The sequence below is a fragment of the Arachis ipaensis genome, chromosome B2 (genome assembly GCF_059453495.1).
Source record: "Arachis ipaensis isolate K30076 ecotype BB chromosome B2, ASM5945349v1, whole genome shotgun sequence".
NCBI classification, from domain to species: domain Eukaryota; kingdom Viridiplantae; phylum Streptophyta; class Magnoliopsida; order Fabales; family Fabaceae; genus Arachis; species Arachis ipaensis.
In genome coordinates, this window is record NC_142437.1 from 70,756,357 (window position 1) to 70,761,148 (window position 4,792).

General features: G+C 43.6%; 1 non-coding gene across 1 annotated transcript; it reads left to right on the top strand.

Moving 5' to 3' along the window:
- The first annotated feature begins 4,012 nt into the window (after positions 1 to 4,012).
- LOC148574324 (small nucleolar RNA R71) lies at positions 4,013 to 4,119 on the top strand. Its single transcript, XR_015906443.1, has one exon. It is a non-coding gene; the product is annotated as a small nucleolar RNA R71 (small nucleolar RNA).
- Positions 4,120 to 4,792: the final 673 nt, after the last annotated feature.

Genomic DNA, 4,792 nt, shown 5'->3' on the forward strand with positions numbered 1-4,792 from the left:
GATCCAATGTAATGCTTGATCTCTTCTATGTCATCCCTTTTCCTTTGTTGCTCTTCCCTCATAGCCCTTTGGTCTTCCCTTTTGGCTCTTTGATCTTCTCTTATTTCATTGAGGGTGGTAGCGTGCCCTTGATGCTCCATCCTCAATTGCTCCATGTTAGTTCTTAACTCTCCAAGAGAAGTTTGCCATTGATCCCAATAACTTTGGGGAGAAAAGTACATCCCTTGAGGCATCTCAGGCATCTCATACTAAGTCGGCTGCACAGGCTCTTGTGCATACTCTCTGGTTTGCTCCATCCTCTTCTTAGTGATGGGCTTGTCCTCCCCAATGGAGGTATCTCCTTCTATGATAATTCTAGCTGAATTGCATAGGTGACAGATGAGGTGTGGGAATCCCGACCTTGCATTGGTGTGAGGCTTCTCAGCTACCTTGTACAATTCTTGAGGAATCACCTCATGTACTTTCACCTCACTTCCAATCATGATGCAATGGATCACGAGAGCTCTATCAATGGTCACTTCTGACCGATTGCTAGTAGGAATGATGGATCTTTGGATGAATTCCAACCATCCTCTAGCTATGGGTTTAAGGTCAACCCTTCTTAATAGAATGGGCTTGCCTTGGGAATCCCTTTTCTACTGTGCTCCTTCCACACAGATATCTGAGAGCGCTTGATCCAATCTTTGATCAAGTTGACTTTTCTAGTGTAAGGATGAGGATCTCCTTGCATTAGAGGCAAGTTGAGTGCCAACCTCACATTTTTTGGGCTAAAATCTAAGATTCTTCCTCAGACCATGGTGATCCAATTCCATGGATTTGGGTTCATACTAGTGTCATGGTTTTTAGTAACCCATGCATTAACATAGAACTCTTGCACCATGAGAATTCCAACATCCTGAATGAGATTGGTTAGGACTTCCCAACCTCTTCTCCAGATTTCTCTTTGGATTTCTAGATACTCATTCTTCTTGAGCATGAAAAGGACCTCAGAGATCACTTTCTTCTCAGCCACTACTTCATAGAAGTGGTCTTGGTGGGCTTTGGTGATGAATCTTTCCATCTCCCAAGATTTAGAGGGAGTGGCTACTGCCTTTCCTTTCCTCTTTCTAGAGGAGTCTCCAACCTTGGGTGTCATGAATGCTAATGGAAGGAAAAAATATATGCTTTTCCCATACCAAACTTAAAACTTTACTCATTCTCGAGCAAAAGTAAGCAAAGGAGAAGAATGGAGTAGAAGAAGAAGAAAATAGATGGATATAAAGGGAGAGAGAGCTTTTAGCCTTGTGGGTGTAGTAGGGTATGAGAGGTGTGTGTATGAAGGGTTATGAAGAGGGTTATTTATAGGAGTGGAAAAGGGTATAGGTTCGGCCATAGGGTGAGTTTTGGGTGGGAAATTTAACTTTGAAGTGGGTGGGGTTAGGTGAAAGATGTTGTGGGACCCACAGGTCTTGAGAGGTTAGGGAATCCAGATTCCCTGCTTCTCTGTATTGGCGTTTGAACGCAGCTTCCTAGCTGGCGTACAACTTTAACACTCTATCCAGAGTGTTCTATTTTCATTGCTGTAAATTTCTGTCTCTATTCTGAATACTACATATGATCATGACCCTAAAAGAAAAACAAAACAAAATAAAAGGAAATAAATAATTAATTAAGGTTGGGTTACCTCCCAACAAGCGCTCTTTTAACGTCATTAGCTTGACGGTTAGATCCTTACAGAGATGAGTTTGGGCTCAAATTTTTGCCCCTTACAGTGAACTTTCTTCTTTCCTCTCATGAATGAGCTCCACATGCTCTAGAGACAGGACACGACTCACTGTGTGTGGTAAGGCTGGCTTCTTAGTGAAGACAACTCTCATGCCAGGTAAGAAGCCTTCAGTTGGAACTTTCTTGTCCCTCCAGCCTTTAGGTACTTTCTTCTTAGTACCTTTATGCTTAGAGCTTGTTGAGGACTGCCCAACACCAAACTTAGGATTGATGTTTGGGGGCTCTGCAATGCTCTGCACAGAAAGAGAAGGTTAGAACAGTAGGTGTTGCACAGTTGTCTCTTTTCTTATCAGAGGGAAAATTGGGATTGGACATCTTAAATAAGATATAGTCCTCTCCTAATTGGAATACCATTTCTCCCTTAGCTATAATAATCATGGCTTTTAAAGTAGCTAAGAATGGTCTTCCAAGGATGACACAGTCATCCCCATCCTCTCCTATGTCCAAGACAATGAAGTTTGCAGGGATGTAGTAGTTTTCAACCTTTACCAGGACATCCTCTACTAAGCCATATGGCTTCTTCATTGTCTTGTCTGCCATCTCTAGTGAGATATTTGCAGATTTCACCTCAATGATGCCCAGTTTCTCCATTACAGAGAGTGGCATAAGGTTGATGCTTGACCCTAGTCACACAAAGCCTTTTCAAAGGTCATAGTGCCTATGGTGCAAGGAATCAGAAAGCGTCCAGGATCTGGAAACTTCTGAGGTAGCCTCTGCTGAACCAAAGCATGGAGTTCTTTGGAAAGCAGTGGAGGTTCTTCCTCCAATGGCCTCGTACCAAATAACTTGGCATTCAGCTTTATAAGAGCTCCTAGGTACCGAGAAACTTACTTTTCCATAGTGTCTTCATCATCATCCGAGGTTGAGTAGTTATCAGAACTCATGCACTCCAAAAGTGCATTCAAAGGAACCTCAATGGTCCTTTTGGATTCTTTTGGTTCTGGGCTAGAGTGTTCTTGAGTGGGATTTAGGCACTCAAAGGGTGTGCTTTGACTGGCATTCAACGCCAGCTCTGTGAGCTCTTTGTGCTTTGAACGCCCTTGCCGTCCACCCTGACTGGCGTTAAATGCCAATCCCTGTAGTATTCTGGGCGTTGAACACCCAGCAGGGATGTCCTTGCTGGCGTTCAACGCCAGCTTTCCTGGGTGAGTGGGCGTTGAACGCCCAGTGAGGGGTTCCTCACTGGCGTTCGACGCCAGAAAGCCTACCTGGTTGGGCGTTGAATGCCTAGTAAGGGGTTCCTCACTGGCGTTCAGCGCCAGAAAGCCTGGGTGTTTGGGCGTTGAACATCCAGCCAATGCTCCCTGGCTGGCGTTCAATGCCAGCTCTGCTGCCAGGATGGGCGTTGAACGCCCAGTGAGGGGTTTCTCACTGGCGTTCAATGCCAGGCTTGCTGCCAGATTGGGCGTTGAACGCCCAGTGAAGGCTTCTTCACTGGCATTCAACGCCTTCCCAATCTTCTTAGGTTTGGCCTCTACCTCCAGGGTTATGGCCTTGCACTCTTCTCTAGGATTAACCTCAGTATTACTAGGAAGAGTTTCAGGAGGAATTTCAGGGGATCCTCTTGCTCAGTTGACCAACTTGTACCTCCAAGTTTCTAATAGAGGACCTTGTTTCATTAATGAAACTATGAGTGGTCTTAGAGAGGCTGAAAACCAGAGTGACTAAGTCAGAAAGGCTCTGCTTAGAGGTTTTCATATTCCCTTGAGAAGATGGAAATGGTGGTTTGTTATTCAACCTGTTTTGGTTCATTCTACCTTGATTGCTATTGAAACCTTGCTGAGGTTTCTGTTGATCCTTCCATGAGAGGTTAGGATGGTTCCTCCATGAAGGGTTGTAGGTGTTTCTATAGGGTTCTCCCATGTAGTTCACCTCCTCCATGGTAGGTTGCTCAGGATCATAATCTTCTTCTTTAAGAGAAGTTTCCTGAGTACTACAAGCTGCAATTTGCATCCCAGTCAGATGCCGAGAGATCATGTTGACCTTTTGGGTCAAGATCTTATTCTGAGCCAATATAGCCTTCAGAGTTTCAACTTCATGAACTCCTTTCTTCTAAGAGATCCCATGGTTTACAGGATTTCTTTCAGAAGTATACATGAACTGGTTATTTGCAACTATTTCAATGGATTCTCTAGCTTCTGCAGGTGTTTTCTTCAAGTGGAGGGATCCACCTGCAGAGCTATCCAATGAAATTTTGGATATCTCAAACAGGCCATCATAGAACACGCCTATGATGGACCATTTTGAAAGCATGTTAGGAGGACATCTCCTGATCAGTTGCTTGTATCTTTCCCAAGCTTCATAGAGGGATTCACCTTCTCTTTGTCTGAAGGTTTAAACTTCCACTCTAATCTTGCTCATTCTTTGAGGAGGAAAGAACTTAGCCAGAAAAGCATTGACCATCTTTTCTCAAGAGTCAAGACTCTCTCTAAGTTGGGCATCCAACCATAGCTTAGCTCTATCTCTTACAGCAAAGGGAAAAAGCATAAGCTTGTAGACTTCAGGATTAACTCCATTAGTCTTTACAGTATCACAGATCTGTAAGAACTCAGCTAAAAACTAATATGGATCTTCCATTGGAAGTTCATGGAATTTGCAGTTCTGCTACAGAAGAGAGACTAACTGAGGCTTAAGCTGAAAATTGTTAGCTCCAATGGTAGGTACAGAGATGCTTCTGCCATAAAAGTCAGAGGTAGGCATGGTGAAGTCACCAAGGACCTTTCTTGGCTCCTCTTGAGGTTCGGCCATGTCCTCTGTTTCTTGTTCAAAACTTTCTGAAAGGTCTCTTCCAGAGTGTTGTGCTTTAGCTTGTTGTAAACGCCTCCTTAGAGTCTTTTCAGGTTCAGGATCAGGAGTAAAGAGGAGTTCTTTATCCCTATTCCTAGTCATAAACAAAAAAAAAGAAGAAAGAAAGGAAAGCACAAGAAAGCTTTTTGTTCCAATTGGCAAGAAGCTCCTCTTTAAAGTTAGATGTGAAGAAAGAAGATAGAGTAAAAGAGAAAAGTGAAGATGGAAGAAGGGGGAGGGA